The sequence below is a fragment of the Rattus norvegicus genome, chromosome 4, assembly GCF_021556685.1.
Source record: "Rattus norvegicus strain SHRSP/BbbUtx chromosome 4, alternate assembly SHRSP_T2T, whole genome shotgun sequence".
Lineage (NCBI taxonomy): Eukaryota > Metazoa > Chordata > Mammalia > Rodentia > Muridae > Rattus > Rattus norvegicus.
The window spans coordinates 37,313,842-37,334,550 of NC_141537.1; the positions used below are offsets into that span (position 1 = coordinate 37,313,842).

The 20,709-nt window shown below is 41.2% G+C and overlaps 1 long non-coding RNA gene across 1 annotated transcript; it reads right to left on the bottom strand.

Annotated features, from left to right (window-relative positions):
* Nucleotides 1–938: 938 nt before the first annotated feature.
* Nucleotides 939–5,901, bottom strand: LOC147994746 (uncharacterized). Its single transcript, XR_015686372.1, has 3 exons — nucleotides 5,801–5,901; nucleotides 2,037–4,848; nucleotides 939–1,942 (listed from the first exon to the last, which is right to left on the bottom strand). It is a non-coding gene; the product is annotated as an uncharacterized LOC147994746 (long non-coding RNA).
* Between the last annotated feature and the right edge of the window lie 14,808 nt (nucleotides 5,902–20,709).

The following is a 20,709-nucleotide window of genomic DNA, read 5'->3' on the forward strand; positions in this document are numbered from 1 at the left end:
TGTAAATTATCCCAGGCACTCTGTGGCCCTCAGTATTATGTGCAGGCCTATGGGCGTTTAGCCCCTGATTCTTTTATGAACCAAGAGACAAGTACTCTGGGAGTAAAATGTCCACCTATGTCAAGCAAATTGATTTCTCAAAAGCACCATCTAGTAAGTTGATTTACATGGAGAAGATAAGAGGTATATGGAAAATGCATTAACTCTTTGGGGCCATTTGGGGCAACATTAGCAAGCCATGGCTCTAGTCCTAAATGGTTCTTCTAATGGCCCCAAGGAGCGAATGCACCTCACCCACACAGTCTCAGATGGTCTCCATAGTTATCTACTGCCTTCTGACATTTGCCCTCTGAGATTCTAGGTGCTTTTAAACTACTAGATCATTGGCCTAATTCCCACTTTACAGACAAGGAAATGGAAAACTTATTCTAGGTTATTTGGTCAGTTAATAACAAAGCTTAGATTAGATATTAGCCTGTTAGACTGGCTAGCTAATAATTAGCATTCTATCATCTCAGTAAATGCTTGCAATCCAGAATGTGATCCTTTGTTTATGAAGTGGACACGTGGTTGAGAAGAGACCTGTCTTGAACGGTCTTTTGCAGAACATGGTTTTAGTTGAGAGTTTTTGTTGCTGTTTGATGGCTGTTGTAAGCGTAAGTGTAAGGGGGCCGTAGAAATGCCTCCGTGGTAACGAGCGTGCACCGCGCTTGAGGAGGCCCTGAGTTCAGTTCCCAGCGCGCCCCCATCGCAGGACTCACATGGGCCTGCCACTCTGGTTCCAGTAGGATCTGATGTCGTGGCCTCCTGAAACCCATGGCCTCTTATTGCCCATGATCTCCTGGTGCCCCACAGATCCCTACACTCAAATACGCATACTCCTCCACATACATAATTAAAAACAATAAAAATAAGGCTTTTTAAATTTTTTTTTTATTAACTTGAGTATTTCTTATATACATTTCGAGTGTTATTCCCTTTCCCGGTTTCCGGGCAAACATCCCCCTCCCCCCTCCCCTTCCGTATGGGTGTTCCCCTCCCAACCCTCCCCCCATTGCCGCCCTCCCCCCATAGTCTAGTTCACTGGGGGTTCAGTCTTAGCAGGACCCAGGGCTTCCCCTTCCACTGGTGCTCTTACTAGGATATTCATTGCTACCTATGGGGTCAGAGTCCAGGGTCAGTCCATGTATAGTCTTTAGGTAGTGGCTTAGTCCCTGGAAGCTCTGGTTGCTTCACATTGTTGTACATATGGGGTCTTAAATTTTTATTTACTTTTACACTCCAGATTTTATTAACCTCCCGGTCTACCCTCCGACTGTTCCACATCCCATACACCACCCCTGCCTCCCAATCTCCACAAGGATGTCCCCACCCCACCCACCCCACCCACCCCACCAGACCTCTAAACTTCCTGGAACCTCCAGTCTCTTGAGGGTTAGGTGCATCATCTCTGACTGAACACAGACCCAGGAGTCCTCTGCTGTGTATGTGTTGGGGTCCTCATCTCAGCTGGTGTGTGCTGCCTGGTTGGCAATCCAGTGTTTGAGAGATCTCAGGGGTCCAGGTTCATCGAGACTGCTGGTCCTCCTACAGGGTCACCCTCCTCCTCGGCTTCCTCCAGCTTTTCCCCAATTCAACTAGAATCAGCAGCTTCTGTTCCTTCTGTTCCTTGGTTGGGTGCACATATCTGCCTCTGACTCTCTCAGCTGCTTGTTGGGTCTTTTGGAGGACAGTCATAATAGGTCCCTTTTTGTGAGCGCCCCATGGCCTCAGAAAAATAAGTCGTTTAAAAAGGAAATGGAAGTCTTCACAATAGATGCCAGGAGTGACTCGAGTTTTGTTAGTATGTTCGCCAGGCTTACAACGCTGAATGAAGTAGGTCATCTTTGGAGGTATCTAAGAGCCAAATGGAGACTGGAGAGCCACACTTCAAGGGTGCTTGCTTTGCAAATGAAAAAGCGAAAACAAATAACCGGCTTCAAATCCCCATTAGGCTTTTCGCCCAGGGCTTATAAAAACCGAGAAAGCCCACTCACCTGATGCCAACTCGGTTCTCCCAGGCCTCTTGCCGAGAAATGGAAGAAAAATTGTACCCCACATGGCGATGGTTCTAATACAAGCTTATTATAACCAAAGGTCATGCCTTCTTTGCAAATCATACATTCAGTTACTACACCTCCACCCTCTAGAAGAAGAGATGTGTGAGGAAAAAAGAAGAAAAACCAAAAAACCATAACCAAAGGATAAGCATAGGAAATGAGGCAGAGCAGTTTCCCCCCTCTCATCCTCTCGGCTTCAGTGCAGGTTAAGAGTTTCCAGGAACAGCACAAGGAGATGCACCTTTATGATTTATTTGTTTTCTAGAAAAAGAAAAATAGAAGCTGCAATAGTCAGTTATGCTCTGTAAGCACAAAGCTGGACATCGCTGCTGGTTCTTGCTTGTATATTATGAATGTGCTGTATTTTATAGCTAATGCAAAAAAAAAAAACAGTGTTCAGTGTGACTTTTGCATAAAATGGTAAGGTTGGGTTTTTTTTGTTTTTTTGAGAGGGGTGGGTGTTGTTTTGTTTTGTTTTATTTCTGTCAGCAGACCAAGAATTAGGGAGGATCTGGTTTCTGAAATTGCATGAATATCTTTTTGTTTTGTTTTCTCTTGTCATTGTGATTAGATTTAGGACGTAAGCACTAGTGAAAGCCATTTTAATAAACACTGGACCTCCCTGTTGAAGGAACACACACAAAAACAAGTTTGAATGAGGAGAAAAGGGCAGCCTGAAGAGACAGTCCAGCTTTCTTTGTCTAAATCAGAGATACACGTGGTTATTAACCTAAGCAAACGGAGGGGTGGGCAAATTACATGTAATTGCATTTAACTCTCTGGACTTCGGCAAGGTCGATGAATAAACAAAAGCCGTCAGTGAATTGATTCCTTAAAAAAAAATCCTGGCCATTTGCATACCAGCTTCCATGTCACGTGACTGGCTATGTGACGAGAGCAGGGCGGGTCTTATTGACCCCATTTCACAGATGAGCAAGGAGAAGCTGCAAGCAGTCCAGAGACGCTCTTCCCATATATCCTGGTGCATTGCCCTTTCTATTGAGAAATCACTTTTGTTCAGATAAGGGCAGAGCCTCCATATCATACACTGTTAACTGGAGATGTGTCCTAAAAGCGTAAGAAGCATGCTACTGCCATGTCTTTATGGAATTTAAGCAAAGATCCTTTATTATCTGACATTAAGGACCGAAGCAAATTAGGAAGAGCCACGGATCACGCATGGTCAGCTCTATGTCGGAACACGACATGTGCCTTGCTTAATCAATCTGTCAGTGGCTCTCTCAACTTTACTCCGCTCTCAGTTCTCCGTGTCAATGAGTTCTGGGCTTGGGCCACGCCATTTATATGTTTTTCCAAAAGCATTTTCTCACGTGAGCTAAGCTTCCTGAAGTTGCTCCGTGCACTTTACCAGCTTGCTGTGATTCCCCAATGTTTCCATGCAACTGTTCCCTGAGAATGACAGGAGCCTGGTACAGCGGTCCCCTGAGAGGCTGTGCCAGAGCATGACAAATACAGACGTGGATGCTCACAGCTAACCATCGGCCTAAGCACGGGGACCCCAATGGAGGAGTTAAGGGAAGGACTGAAGGAGCTGAAGGAGTTTGCGACCACAGGAAAAGCAACAATATCAACCAACCAGAGCTCCCAGAACTCCCAGGGACTAAACCAGCAACCAAAGAGCACACAAGGAGCAACCTATGGCTCCACCCACATATGTAGCAGAGGATGACCTTATCTGACATCAGTGGGAGGGGAGCCCCTTGGTCCTGTGGAGGATCTATGCCCAGGGTAAAGGAATGCTAGGGTGCTGAGGTGGGAGTAAGTGGAGGAGCACCCTCATAGAAGCATGGAGGAGGTGGGTGGCATGGGGGGGATAACAGAGGGGCAACCGGGAAGGGGGATAACATTTGAAATATAAATAAGTAAAACAACCAATAATTAAAAAATGATAAGCTATCCTTTATGGCCAGCTGTCCTGCTGTCCTACTTGTCTCCTCATTCTTCCATTTGCATATGCTACCTTACTGAACAAGGGAAGTTTTTCTTTCTGTTTCACTAAATGCAGGTGTGCAGTTATTTTGTGAGAGCTCCCATAATTGGCCATGCCAAATTGCCTCCCAGGTCCAAGGTCTGAGAAATATTATTTTTTCATAAAAACAATAAAAACCCCACAATATTTGTACTTTATATCCCCCCAAACACACACACACACACACACACACACACTGTCCTCTGAAGTTCTTTCTGTCTGCCAGTCACAACCACACAACCTCACAAATGGTGCCAGTCACCGTGATTCTTGGCAATTATTTTTCTAGCCTCTGTAAGTTTACAGGGGAAAAAAAATCCAAAGCTATAAGTGAATAATGTCATGTCTTGGCTTACTTTGCTCCCTGAAAAGCCCAGCAACTCTTTTTTTATATTTACTAATAAAAATTTTCCAGATTCCTAAGAATTCCTGACTCTATTATCTTTTCAAACACCCTTTCTGTTTGCTCCTGCAGCCTTTTCTGTAAAATATCCTTGCTTTCTGGCCACCTGGAATCTCAGGTGGAAACAAAGTTATCCTTTCTCCCTCAGGTTCATTTCTATGTGACCTTGAGGAAAATGAAGGTGCTGTCAGTCAAAACATGCTGTCGTGGGTAACCTGGGCTCCGTAAAATATAGAGTGTCTCTGGACTTAACTCAGTATTGTTGTAACCAGGAAGTCCGAAGGGTTTGGGAAAGATCAAATATTTGCTTGTTGTTTAAATCATGCTCCAGTGACAATAGGTGTTTATCTCTGGATCTGTCAAAGCAATAGTCGTTATATTACTTCATATAGGAGAACTGTGAGGTTTTCATGTAAGCTAAGAATGTCATTCAGATTTCAGATCTCACTTACCAGCAAATACAAGATGGTTTCTTAAAAAAGTATAAAATTTCAGTGTAATGGATTCAGATAAGAATTGTTTCCCTATTCAACAATGTTCAAAATCACTAGATGAAGTATAAAAAGAAACATGAACATCACCTCTAAATCACTACTATTGTCAAACTTTTCTTAAAGAGACGGCCAAGTCTGGGGAAGTTTCAGCATGAAAATAAAAGTTTCTAATTTAAATGTATAGTCTCATATATAGACATTCAACTTCTAACTTTACATTGTAGGGCTACGGAGGCAGCTTGGCTCTTAGAGTACATGCATGAAGCCCTTCCTACATTTGATGGCCGGCTATAATCAAAGCACACATAAAATATACCCTGTAATCCCAGAACTTAGGAAGCGGAGGCAGGGGAATCAGAAAGTTTAAGATCATATTTGACTACGTAGGGAGTTCAAGACCTTCCTAAGCTACATGAGACTCTGTCTTTGTAAATAATAAGTAAATAGGAAAGAGGAGTTTATATTTTACAGCAAAGGGGGAGAAAGGATTAAGGTTAGTGTCTTTAGTAAATTGAAGGTGCGACCCTCATTCCCTGGCAGTAATAGTTTGATCAGAAAGCAGTGCATGCTTGTATTATAATATTCAGCTGGCCGGCATGTTAACCCTTCACCACCCACCTCAGGGCACTGGATGGTCCACTCTACTAGCTGGGGCCTTTTAGGTCGAGTGGGGATTCTGAGAATTCATACGCTATCTTGGACGACTCGGACAAACTTGAGAGACTTCCAATTACAAGAGGCTTTGCAAACAAACAAAATTAACAGTTCCTCTTTCTATGTCTCAGATTGGGTTGAGAAAGAAAAGGATTCTCACCAAGTGTTCCTTCTGGAAATCACTCCTATACCCGTCCTAAGTGGCTCAGTAAGTCATCTTCCCACACCTGCCCTCCTCTGCAGCTCATTCCTTTTATGTACGAGTTCTATTTCTCACCCACTTAAAAGTGGAGCCAACCTGCTTTCTTCAGCAGATTGTTGGTGCTAAGTAAATGGTGCAATTTGTAGTAATAATGGTGATGATAATGAATCTTTAAACACCTACGGAACCTTGGTGAACTCTCTGTGATGTTGGGGCCATGGCTGATGAACAGTGACAATGACTGAAAAGGAGGAGAAAAAATTACGACGCAGGTTGTTGACAGCTTCTAATTGTCTCGGAAGAAGGACTTTTCATAACAGACAAGCCCCACATAAATAAATATGCGTCCAGCATTACAGACATACAAGGACTATATCTGGATCTCCCCCAACCCACACCCCCGTTTTACAATATAACCTGCTTCATAAAACACAGGGACACCAAAGGACTTGACAAACACTCTTGAGGTCAAGATCCTTGGGAGGGAAAAATTAAGGCTGTGTTTGCTCTTTGTTCAATGTTGCATTGTTCCCAGGTCTGTAAGCATGACTTAGAGACTCCACCAACATAAACATGAAACTACCTAGTTATAAGCCTGTGTTTACACAGTCAGGATCAAAAGCACAGACAGTCGGCTTCATTTGCATTTGCTTGCCAAAAAAATGTCTTTTTTTTTTAAAGGAGAAGAATTCATATTATGGTGCCATTTAAAGGTTAATTTCAATTTACACGTTTTTATAAAAGGCCTCCTATTCTTTCTGATGTTGCTAGCTCTTTTCTTTTCTTTTGGGTTGATTGTTCTTTTCTAAGGAACTGATTGTGTGGCGATCAGCGGATCATTGCAGGGAGCACATGAAAAGCCTGTTACTCTGAAGGATTAAATTACAATTCTTAGTGAACCATTACCAAGCTACTTCTCTTTCCAAACCCAGGGAGGATTGGAAATAAGAAGTGTTACAGCTGAGAGAGAGAGAGAGAGAGAGAGAGAGAGAGAGAGAGAGAGAGAGAGAGAGAAAGAAAGAAAAAAGAAAAAAAACAGGTGGGAGTGGTTGAGTGGATGAGCAAGGGTAAACCATACTACTGACTGTTACTCTGTTCTCTTCAATTAAAATCATGAAAGATGAGAAGGTCTATAAAATATCTATGTGATCAGGGAGAATAAACGTGTGGATTTGGAAAGAAGTAAGGTCAGGGACTTTTACAGAGTGTAAAAATTGAAAGGAAAACAACAGCGCAATAACAGACACATACATCAATCCATAAACAGAATTCAAAGAAGCGTTGCTTTAGAATCTTTTGGCTTGTGTGGTCAGGAGGCCCACCATTTGCAAGTTGCTTGAGAGAAGCTCTCTTGGGAATGATTATAGATGATATCAGAAGCAGAAGGCAAATACAAAAGAGTCTCTGTTTTAAAGCAGAATTAGCACATTCCCAAAAATCTACATGGAAACCACACGGACAATGACTTCTGGTTGAGGTACCAAACACCAGGAAGTAGAGAACCTGGGAGCAGACAGGATAAAGAAGTTCAGGAAAGAGCACTCAGAGGCTGAAGCAGGCAGATCTCTCTGAGTTCAAGGCCAGACAGATCAGTATTAGGCCATCCAAGGCTAACAGACCCTGTCTCAAAAAACAAACAAACCCACAATAATCAAAATCTAAGGTGAACATACTCGGTTCAGGGGCACCAGCAGATGAGGTTAGAAAAGTTAGGGTCTGACTGGGAAGGGTAATAGCCAAGGGGTTTGATCTCATCCAGCTAAGCAGAAGAGTCGTGCCAGCTTTGAAGTAAGAGTTTGGCACAGCCACATGTGTGTTTCAGAAGAGGTGGGGGTGGGAGTGGGGGGGTGTGGGGTGGGGGAGGGAGTGGGGGGCCATTAAGGTAGCAATAGAGAACAGAGGCAAATACAGATGCAATGTGCTGGAGGTGGGATGGAAAGGGTTTCACCAGCTATTGTCTGGTAAGGGTGAGGAAGAGAACTCCAAGTCCAAACATGTTGATCCCACTGAGATAGAGAACACTGAAAAATGGAAACATCCTTTATGCTATAGCTTGGCAATAAAGGGCAAAGAAGACTGACAGATCTGGGGTTAACTGCTTGTTCATGTGATGGAGAAACTTTAGTCAAAAAAGCAAAAGAACAAAACAAACAAACAAACAGCCGTAATGGAGTGGTCACACTGTATACCCTTGTGGTTTTCTTGTGGACACTCAAGGGATCAGAAAACATTCCACTGGAATTTTACTTAATTTTTAACTATTACAAAACTCTTTGTGTAGTAGAGTTCAACAGTATGCTAAGTTGTCCCTGGGGTTAGCTGCCTGGGTGCAGTTCTCAAAACAAAGGAGTTTCCTTCTCGTTCTTTGCAAATGGAATAGTATCCTGAGATCACAAGGCAATTGGTTTGGATCTTATTATTTGGACTCTTTGCCAAGTCTTGAGTGTCTTGACCTGCTTTTAGATTCTAAGGAGATACATTCCTATTCTTCCTGACCTCCACTTCTCTCTCCGAGCTGGAGTTTGTGCAAAAAACCAGCAGCAGCAATCTGGCTTTGGGTCATAATAACCAGTCAAAATGTCACTTGCTCTTTTTTTTTTTTTTTAAATTTCCCTTACCAAAACAACATCAAAATACAGGAATGGGTAATCTGTCCTGAAGCCTACATTAGCCTGGTTGCTACTGTGAACATATGTGACTTCATGTTGTTAGCATTAATAGCAATTTGCTCTGTTGTTGTTATGCCTTTGCTGTGAAAACAATAACCTGGCCAACCTGGTAAAAGCGCATTTTAAAGCAGCTAACATTTTTGGCAGAAGAATAAAAAAAAAAACCTGTGGTAATCCTATTTATGTTTATTTTATTAGTTTATATAATCTTATCTAGGCAATCAAATCTTCTGAACATACAACTTTTTAACATGTTATTTGAACTTCATCAGCAATGCCTTGGTTGGGTCTCAAGCACGAATCAGGATCATCCCACATATTACTGGGGACTTACACATCTTGAATTCATCATAAAGAGTAAGCAGGACCATAATGAATATTGCTACTAGCATTAATTTTAAAATGCAGTACTCAAATAGCTGCCCCCCCCCCCAGACTTGTAGTAAAACTATACACACAATGAGATTGAAATGATTCATTACACCACGGGCTTGTTTACATTGGAACATAGTTATACACCTGGCAGAACGAGACCATAAAAACTGCCATCTACAACTAGAAGGAAGGCATTCTGCTTTTTACTAAATCACACTGACTTATGATGAACATGTACAAAAACCGTGCGAGGAGAGTCTACCATTCTTCTGTAATGCCTTCTAGTTTCTTTTGGGGTAGTTGAGAATGATGATTATTTATTTATTTGTGTGTATGTGGGGGATGGGTGGGTGTGTGGGGTTGGGGGGTGCGCAGGTGAGTGCATACGTGTGAGCTTCTGGGAGCTGTTTTTCTCCTTCCACCAAGTGGGTCCCTGGTATTGAACTGAGGTCTTCAAACTTAACCGTTGAAGTGTCTTAACCCATCGAGCCATCTTGCTACCCCTAAAACAGATTTTTTTCTTTTATTAAATAGATCTTTCTATTAATCTGTACTTTGCTTCTCTCACTAAAGCTATAAATAAATTGAGTGATTTATGAGTCCGTTTCTGTCCTTATTGCAAAGCAGTGACTTTACAAGTGGGGCCACTGACCACCACTGAAGCACTTTGGTAAGGGCAACTGTATTACTAGAGAAAAGACACACCAAATCATACCAACCAGTCAATGACTCCTCCGAACTCAGTAAGTTTTATCAGAACAGGGGTGCTTCCAGTACGTCTGTTAAAAAAGAAGAGTTTATGTAGTTTTTTACTTCATAATAATTGATAAAAATAAGAAATGAATCTGATGTTTAGATTGCAATTTGAAGAATTCTACCATGGAGTAGCTAGAGGTCAAGGCTTCCTGGTGTTAACGACAGTGTGGATACCGGGAATGAATGGAATATCACTGGGTGACCTCTGGAAGCTCAGTAGGTGAAAGGTCGTGAAGTACAACATATCAGGCACAGAGTAGCAGTCAGTATGCATGTTTAAGAAATGAGAATAGTCTATACTCACATTATTAAGTAAATATTAATTCCTTGAACATCAATGACTAGAAAAACTATAGAGAGAGACCAAACTAGAAGGCACTTAGGAATTCAGGAAGGAGCTATCCATATGACCTGTTCCAAAGCACAGGGAACATGCTAGAAGAGTGGGCAGAGCGAACGTGAGAGCCATTCAATGGGAAGGAGGGCTGACTGAGACGCTCTCTTCTGGCTAGAACATGGTCGCATACTCACGAACTCGCAGCAACTGCGGTTGTCTACACAGGTTGTGCACAAGACTGAACACATCAACATTCCATCATGGATTTGGAAAGGGCTTTTAAAGCCTGGCCCCTCCCTAGTGAGTTATTGGCAACTGGTGGCTGCTTGTGAACTGGGAGTTCTTGTCCCGGCGATGTAGCCACTGTGACTCGCCCATGCTCAGGTGGCTAACTCCACACCATGCTCATGCTGCAAGCCCTATTTAAACTCAGTGAGTAACACAACAAATATAAAACTACTGATTGTAGGGAGACTTGGAGGGAGGAGCGGTGGGGGAGGGGGGAGGGATAAGAGATGGTCGTTAGAGGGTAATGGAAGCTGATGTATATGTTTGCATATGAGGTGGGGCATGGGAGACAGAGAAATGGTCAAACAATAATAAAAAGTTTAAAGCTGGTAGGAACCAATGTTCAAGCAAAACATGCTCTCTGCCCTCAGAGAGCTTATAGTTGAGTAAGACAGATGGATTTTGAAAGATAATCCACGCGGCAATGTTCAGGTTCAAAATACCCAGTAGAGAAACAAACAAAGTTCTAGAAGATAGCAACCAGGAAGCACCTCCTTGAATGGGTCAGGGTAGTCCCTGTCTAGGTAATGAGACCAAAGGGAGGAACGGGATCAGATCCTGAAGGTCTGAGACTTATCAGGAAGCAGGAATTTTTATGTTGGGCTTATCGGTGTTTAAAGGTTCCAAGCAGTGGAGAGACGGAGTCAGCTTGCTGTTTCAGACATTGCCTTTCTGGCTGCAAAGCAGAGTGCAGAGACGAACAAGGCAGCAGACAGGGAGAGCAGTTAGATGGCTTTTCCACTCGACTGGGTGAGAGTTGATGTGTGAGCACCGGAATCTCTTGGCGGCAGCAGCATTAGGCAAGGGGGAAGTATGGTCAAGTATTTAACAACCCTTTTGGCTTGAGAACTGACCCATTAGAATGGCTGTTGGCCTGGGCACCAGAGTAGAATCTGCTGGCCTCTGCAGAACCAGGCTATCTCCAGAGGTGGAGCAGGCATGACAGGGACTTGGGCCAGCTGCTCTTTGTAACCAGTGTTAGGAGGATTTCAATATTTTCCTTTGGGGGAAAAATACAGCTATCTTGGGAAAAACTAAGGAGATAAACAGGAAAGAGAAAGCCTGCCTCTTAGCAATGGAAGCAGAAGCAAAAGGGAACTTAGTGGCTAGGCTCTGGTTCCTGTTGGAGCAATGGGGTAAAGTAATTTATGTATTCAATAATATTCCCTTACCAGTTTGTGTTTAAGACATCCAGAGACTTGGCATACAAGTGGCATTTGATATAAGAGTAAAGAATGGGGGAGGGAGGAGAGCCGAGCTGAAACATAAACTTGGGGACATAAAGATGCCACTTAAAGTGACAGAGCAGACGAGGTCTCCCAGGGAAACAGTGGGGAGAGGAGCAACAGAACCCAGGCGTAGCCCCTGGCCTTGCCAACATTCAGTGACTGCTGAGAGTAGAAACACGTGATGAGCAGGGAGTAGCTGTTAGGAGGAAAAAGCAGTCATGAGTGCTCACAGGAGTTAAGAGTAGAGAGCTTTCCAGAAGGAGAAGGGAGTAGCTGGCTATGTTGAAAGTTGTAGAGAGATTAAGAAAGAGGGACTGAAATCTCTCAGGGAAGTAGCAACATGGAGATTGCGTGTGACATTGACAAGAGAGACTTTAGTGGGCAGAGAGCAAGGAGGTCACGCTGTCTTGCTCTGAAAATAAGTGAGAAGCAAGGGCAAAGAAATAGGAAGTGCATGGATTTTCACAGGGTTGGGGAATGTTGTCGTCGTTGTTGTTATTATTATTATTAATATTATTATATCTACTGGGAAGCTATTTGTACAACTTTAATTAGAAATAAGGGAACCAGTAAGGGATTTTGATAGATCTTAGGAGCCAGCAAATTGGAACTCCTGCTTAGCTTTGCAAATAAAATCGTATTTATTTGCCTATTCCTCTATGCATTATTCACAATTGATTTCATGGTACAACAGCATAATTTAGTAATTGTGGGAAACCTATGACTCACTAAACAATAATATTTTCTCTCTGGATTCTTATAGAAAAGATTAGCCAGCCCCTAAATAAAGCTGAAATGTTACTTATACTAAATATACCATTTACATACATACATACATACATACATACATACATACATATATGAATATATAACACAAACAGTGAAAAATATTTCCCTAGGCAGAAGCACCATGGGATTGTCAGTTTTCAAGTTTATCAGCAATAAAGACAAATGGCCACTGTTCTTTGCTGATACTGTGTCTCTGTTTCTGACAATAAGAATAACCACACGTTGTTTTCTCCTACACAGTGTGTAATGAGGACTATGCCTGACACGTGACAGGTGTCTGATACATACTGCTTAAGGGAAGGACTGGAAAGAACTAGACGCTGGACGAGAGACTTGCCTAGGGCCAAAGGCAGGAGATCTTTTTTAGACAAGGTATTTTGCCAAGTTCTTAAATGATTCTCATGGAAACAGCTCTTTTCATTTCATTTATTTGTACAATATTTAATAAAATCACACCATTCTAATCACAAAGCCCAACTGTCACAAACAGATGGGGACATGTGACAAGGGCTTTCAGGAGCATCCAGTTTTTATCAGAGTAGCAACCTTGTTGCTTCCCTCTGTGTTCAGGATGTTAAAATAGAAAGGGAAAACAGTCATTCTGGAAAATTCAGGAAGGGGGCTCAGGTTGAATAGTGCTTGTCATCAAGGGTCCTGCAAGCCTCTTACAGGCCCCAGCTGTGCCCTTTGAGTCACTGACAAAGCTGGCAGCAGGACTGGGTCCTCTGAATAGTGACTTAAGGCAGCTGTCTCAAGTCATCGTACTCTAGGGATCTGGGAGGATTGGATGTTGGAAACTGTGCAGTAAACACTTACTTTAGCTTCATTTGGAATGTGGTGTATGGAATAATAGATCATCCCTGGGAACGCTGCAGCTTTCAGAGAGGTGTGACTCTGAAGCTGGCCTGGCTTCTTATACAACAGATTTAGGCTTATAAAAGGCACACGAAATTCTTAAGCTGCAGAATTTGTAGACAGAGACAATGATACTTTAGTGACATATTTGGCAATATCTCATCTTGTAACGGAAGAAGAATTCCCCAAATAGGCAACATACAGTTCAGGAATTGGGGCCAGGATGTAGTGCAGTTGATGAGTGCTTGCCTGCCATGATAGGGTAGTGAGTTCAAATCTCAGCACTACATAAACTGGGAATCATGGTATATAGCTATAATCTTTGTACTCAAGAGATGAGAGCAAGAGGATTCTAGGTTCAAGTCCATCTTTTGCTATACAGCACATTTAAGGCCAGCCTGGTCTATGAGAGATGTGTCTCAAAAAGAACAAAAAAACCATGAATCAAAATGATTACATTACTGTGAGCTGACACTGGATCCTTAACTAGCTTTCTAACTTATTTATACCACAACTGAGCCCATAAAAAATGATCCTGTACTATCCTGTACTGTCAACATTTTGGAATATTATTCCCAATAGTTTGGATATTAGGTAAGAAGGTTAACCTCCCAGGGTTAGCTAAAAATTTAAATATTTATATATTTATATATTTATATATTTATATATATTTATATTTATATATTTAAATTTTTCTGATAATAAAATGTACACACACACATATATGTGTGTGTATATATATATACATATATATATATATATATATCATTAATGATAGAAGTTGAAGGGTCCTAAAAGTCATATACCCTATATGGAGCCATTAATGGTAGAAGCAGAAGGGCCTAAAGGCCCAAATTCCATGTTTTGAGAGACACAGATAAAACTCAGAGAGGCTACATAAGGTGTTCAAGGACCATAGGGAGTTATGAGTAACCTACAATATATGTCCAATGTTTCTCTCATTATAAACCCTCATCCTGCATGAATTTTCTGGTAAGTTGGGGGATACTCCATTTTATAGTGATCTAATTGCTACAGCTGAATAATAAATTAGCCCACTGAGTTTGTGCATCACAATAGCACATAGCTAGCTCTTCAAGGATGGTTCGGCTCTGATCTTCACTCTGTGCCTTAGCTGAGATCAACTAAAGGCTCACTTCCGTGTTTTCTGTTACCAACTGGGATCCTGAACACACACCTTTCCTTATAAAGCCTCCTCACGATATGGTGAGGGCTTCCGAGAATGACCACCACAAGACAGAGAAGAAAATCGAGGCCATTTTGCAACTTCTGACTCATTGGAAGGCACATGTCACATGTGTCTTATACCCTTTGTTTACTGTAGTTATAAAGATGCTCCAAACTTCAAGGGAAAAGGTAGTAGACGTCTTTGTCTAGGAAAATAGGGTCTTATGTAGCTAAACCTTCCCTCAAATTTATAATCCTCTTGCCTTAGCTTCCTGAGGTTCCTAAAAAGGCATTTGGGACAATGTTGTTATGTATTCCCATTCTAAAATTACACTCAGCTAAATTAGAATAAAGGTAACCTTTGCAAGAACTCTGCAGGTAGAGGAAATGGCCCATCATCCCTGAAAGCTAAAATGCCTGCTCCACACCACTCCCCATCAGCAACTGCACAGGCTGTACTTACTACAGATTGAACAGGAACAAAGCATTTAACTCCACAGGATTGAACTCTTATTTCACTTAACTGTCTGGATTGGTCTATTGGAAATCATGTTTACAGACTAAATCCAATGCATAATGGACTTCACAATGAAGAAAAGAGAAATTAGTTTAAATGGAGAGGAATAGTTTGTGTACTAGACTATAAAGGACAGGCCAATAAAACCTTTTATAGCACAAAGAAAAAGACATATTCTCTGACCACAGAATAAAGCTACAAATTAAGAACAAACATTTAAACATAAATTTCCTATTCACTTGGAAACTTAAAAATACTCATCTACACACTCTTGGGTATAGTGTTACAGTTTATGGTTACAATTATAAATTTATAGAAAATAAGATTACTGAAAACAAAACAAATCCAAAGTCATGGGATATGCCTAACGTTACATGTAAGGCACAAATCAAAAAGGGAAATATGACAGCAGCAGCAAAGATTGATATCTAAGTGTCTGGCACTGGCCTATTGCTTTATATGTATCAACATAGTTAGTATGCAATGATCTATAGGCAAATATTCTTCTGCTCTTTCTTCTTTAACCAAGGAAGAGATTGACACAAAAAAGGACTGAGTTAAGTAAGGACATGGGCCCAGACTCCACTCTTTGGTATTGGAACAGAGATACAATGTTCATCCTCTTTCCTAGAAACTTCCTTTTAACACCCAAAGGCAAATGTCCTGGGCCATAGCGAAAACACAAGGCCTCCCCTGATGGCGCCCCAACAGGGAAGGAGGAGAAACTGTCATTACCAAGTTCTGTGTGAAGTTTAGCTTCCCCAAGTTGCCTCCTCGCACACTGGAGAGCAGAATGGGTCTCTACTGCCCTACAGGAAATGTACAAAGCATTCTCTCACACTTTCTCAGCAAGCATATTTGAATGTGTTACAGCATGGTGGAAGGTTCTGGTCTAGCCTCCCCAACATGATTTTGCTGGTGTGAATGGAAGAGAGGCCACATTCCCCCCCCCCCCTGTAGTTTTCACCAAATTAGAGTCTTGATTGTCTATGGACTTTCTGTTTTTGCTAGGCTGATCTTTTTTTGGTTCCTTGGCAAAACAGAAAGACTCTGTTATGACCATTCAACTTTGCTGGTAAGTCTACAATTTGCTCACTTATTTTGATCAGCTTCTAGGACACATACACAAAAGGAACAAAAAGCCAAAGGATTTAGCCACTGGGTTTCCCCCAGTATTCCTAACTGCTCTGTCTTCTTTCTACCTGTCTATTTTCTTATATGTAATTTCCAGGATTTCCCCATTTCTCTTAGTTGTAGCAGCAAGGAAAAGCATTTCTAGTTCCTCTCCCAGAAGCAGCATCACCTGTTATGTCTTAAGACATCTGACAGCAAGTGCATACACTCAGAGCAGAGGAACATGCTAGTAGAGCACAGTTTATAATGATAGGTGTGGGAAAATGGTATGGGATCCACACCAAGTTCACAAGTCATAAAAAAGATTAGATGACAAATCTCCCAGGTCTGTGGGTATGGTGAGAGTACATGAGGAAGGTCTCAAGTATCAAATTCCATTTTCTTAATGAAACAGGAAGGGAATCAACCAATCAGGGCAGAAGAAGGTCAGGGAAGCGTTGTGATTTACAGAAAGGTGTGAATATCTTGCTTCGAAGGGCACACCATTGGTTAGTGAAGAACAGTAGAACTGTGACCATACTGAAGCCATACAAATTTAGGAGAAAACCAGTCAGTTTCTTCCAGATCTGTGTACACATTAAAGAGATAGGTTTTAATTCAACCAATAATTGTTGTCAGATTAGATATTAGAAAAGACATAAGGGTAGAGGTGTGTGCATCAGGTATGATTAAGATGCTGGTCTACAAAGTCAGTCCGATTGCATGGAGCAGCTTCAGAAGACACAATTTACATTGGATTTTGCCACCTAATGACCCCATATGATTTTAAAAGGTGGACTGTAAACATTTGGAGTAGTTGAAACGTTAAGTCTCATCTGGGGTGACAATTTGCTAAATAGGAACTGTTCAGGACAGGAAATGACAGTTGTAGAGTAGACATTTGAAATTGAGGTTAGGAATTAAAACAGGTACTGGAAATTAAAACTTTTAGGGTATGTGGGAGTAGAGTGGATGAAATTCTAGTGAAAAGCTTGATTCTTATACTAACCCTTCCACTGAACAATTTTAAATTATGAATACGGCAAAATGCATTTACTTATTTATTTGAATATTTTATAGTATGGCTAGTAATTAGGATCTCAAATATGCTAGGCAAAAACCTTACCTCTGAACACTGTTACAAGCTCCATCAAAACACATTTTTTAAATGCATCCATGGACTAGCAACAAAGTCAAGTCGAAATGAATTCAAGTCAGTGTTCTAGGGAGACAAGTTACTGATGTTCTTTTGCACCTAGTACTTCCAACAGATACAGGTGGTTTTTAGTTCCAGTCTTTGATGCCGTCAGAGAGGCATAAATCATCAAGCTCGGAACCAAGCCAAAGAAGGTGGTGTGAAATAACAGCGTAGGGTGGGCACTGGTTTAGTCAATAAAGGACCTGAGTTCAGTCTCCAAAACTCCTATTTAAAAAAAGAATTCTGGGTTTGGTGACATAGTTTGTTATTCTAAACTATGTCTGACTGGGAGGTCAAGACAGGTAGATCCCTGGAATTCCCTGGCTAGCCAGCTAGGCTGGCTCCAGGGCACTGAGGGACCCTGTCTTTAAATAGGTGAATGCCACCTAAAGAATAACCTGAGGCTGTCCTCTGTCTGTCACGTGCATATTCACACATGTGCACATTTGTACATGTGCATGCATACGCGCGCGCGCGCACACACACAACACACACACACACACACACACACACACACGGGGTAGAAGGGAAAAAATAGAGAAACAATCTCTGTAACACTCAAGAGAATACACTAAACATAAAATTGTCCCCCACAGTAACCAACAGGAAAAACTCAAAACTTGGCACTGGGAAAAACAGGAGAAAGACCTCCCTGGAAGTTTCTAAGTTCAAGCCAGCACTCATGTGTGTTTTGTTCCCTGAATCTCACTCTCTGGGTGGTCTGAAAAAAATGTCCAGCTGAGAATTCAGTTTAGAGTGGCCTTCCCTCTGTAGTACCCATTGGCATCTGGGCAGGAACAAATGCAAATCCTCTTTAAATGAACCCTTCAGCACAGGCTTCAAAGAGTTCCCAAAGAAATATGAGCCCACAGTTAAGGAGCCAGGAACACTGTGAGTGACACTGAACAGAAATGACAGTGGCTGAATGTCACTCATCAGCTTCAGTCAGATAGGAGAAAAGCAGACAGCACAAAAATTTATACCTCCTTTATAAGGATTGCAGAAACCACGGGATCATTGTGGAATGATAAGTTGTAAAGACATTGAAGGAAAATGTATATACGTTATAATTCCTAAAAATGTAATTTAAAAGGTCAATATTTTGAAAATGCATTTCCCTATATAAGTATGTGCTTCACTATAGCGCTATGCCCCAGCTCCTACAGTCAATATTTAATAAAATAAGATCACAGCATTTTTTTATGTTAGAAAGTCAGAAATGACAAAGGTCCCGAGACTGCTCAAATAGATTAAGTATGGCTCTATAAAAAGAATCCATTCAGCAATGAAATGTGATATACAGATATGCATGTACTGATATGAGAAGATGGGTCTCCCAGGGAAGGTGAAAGGGACCAATTGTAGAGTAATGCACCATCCCATCTGACGTCTCTTCTGTGCAGGAAGATAGATTCATGTAGACAAGGCTGTCACTTTTTAATAGGCACACCAAAAAGTTAATGATATTGGACTCAGAGTGTGGTCTATTATGACTATATATATGTTTTTATTCTTTATTTCTCCTATTTTTATACCATGGACATGTGCTCCTTGTATACCAGAAAACAAGTTGGAGACAAAAATAACTAAGGCTAATCAAAACTAGAATAAACATAACTATAAAATATATGGACATGACTTTCACAAAACATTATTAGTATATTACTTGAAGAAAAATCACTGAATTATTTGAGCTGATACAAAATAAGACTTAGCAGGAAGTGGAGTTTGTGTGTGTGTGTGTGTGTGTGTGTGTGTGTGTGTGTGTGTGTGTGTTGGTGTTTATGAATGCCAGTCAGTGGTCAGTGTACAATAAGTTTCTGGCTAAAAAGACTTAAGTTTAATAAAGTTAAATTCTTTTCAACATAATTTAATAATTCTAAACTAAACTGCAATTGATTTTTCTAATTGGTAAAATGATTCCAAAATCTATCTGGGGATAAAACTGAGACTATTAATTATATATTTTTGAAAATTAAGGAATTACAAGGTGAGATTTGTTCTTATAGATATTAAGATACTTGGCAAAGCAGTAATCATTTTCCATCATAATTCAAGGAGGAAGTTCTTATGCATCAATGAAAGCTGCACATCTCATTGTATTTCTTAAATTTCCTTAAAGTTTTTAAGGAAATACCATAGCATTTCCCCTTCTGCTTTCCTTATTACAAACCCTCCTATATACCCCTCCTTGCTCTTTTTCAAATTCGTGGCTCCTTTTTTCATTAGTTGCTATCATGGGCATGTATGTATGTATGTATGCATGCATACATATTCCTCAATATAGCCTGTTCAGTCTGCATAATGCTACTTGTATGTATGCCTTCAGGACTTGCCTTTTCGTATGGAATAAACAATTAATGTGTTATTCTCTGGGAAAACGCTTTGTCCCATTCTCAGCTCAGTCCCAACTTAGTTGCTAGTTGCCTATGATTCTTTGTACAGGGTTGAGGCTTCCAGGCTTTCCATTTTCTACTTTTGCATGTCTATTATTATTGACCTTGTTTAACTCATGTCTAGGAAGTCTCGTTGGTGAGACCTTAGCTTCTGACATTACTAGAAGACACAGTCTCACTCACTGGTCCTCTAGCGTTTAGTCTGTCTGCCCACTCTTGCACAATGTTTCCCAAGCCTTAGGTGTGGGCATTGTTTTGTAGATGCAGCCACTAGGACTGGGTTCCACAACTCTGCATTTTGTATTGGTTTGGGATTTCTGTAATGGTCTCTGTCTGTTGCAAAGAGAAGTTTTCTTGCTTAATGGTGAGAACGACACTTATCTGGGCATGTAAAGGAATGTGTAGAATATAGTAAAGAATTATGCCAGTTTAGTAAAGTGGTGGCTGCAGGTTTTCCTCAATGATCTATGACTTCACCAGCTTTGGGTAATTGGCCATGTGTCTAGTACTAGGTATGGGTTCCCTCTTGTTTAAAGGCCTTAAGTCCAGTTAGTAAGCAGGATATCTGTGCCACTGCTGCACCCTTACGGTTATCCTGCCATGCTATTGTGGCCTGTGGGTTTCAGGACTGGTGGGATCATTGTGTTTTAAAAGTGGGTGGTGAAATGAATACAGTGAAAAATTTAGTGAATCATTTACTAAAATGACATCGTAGTGACGGCTGTTTAAAGGCAAGTGTCTTTTTACCTGAAGTATTCCAAAGTAAATTCTAAATAAGTTAAAGAAATATAAAGGAAAAAAGTAGTATAAATAGGAAAGAGTGCAAGAAATGTGTGCTAGATTTAGAATGGTGTGACTTTCTAATGACTCTGGACTGCTAACCCTTTGCTTCTTCCTGCTTTCATTACTTATTGATTTCCCTCTAACACCAGGGCTACTCTGTCCCTAGTACTTTTGCAGAATCTGCCTCTTCTAAAGACCCATATGTTTGAGTTCCTCGGGGCTCATTCCTTCCTTACACTGTCTCCTGAGGTATTCTCATACCTATGCAGAGCTCCAATTACTACCTCTACTCAGGTGACTCACGGACTTAACCCCAACTCAGCTATTTCTAAAATATCAGTATTAGGCTCCAGGCAGGGAAACAGTGGCACATT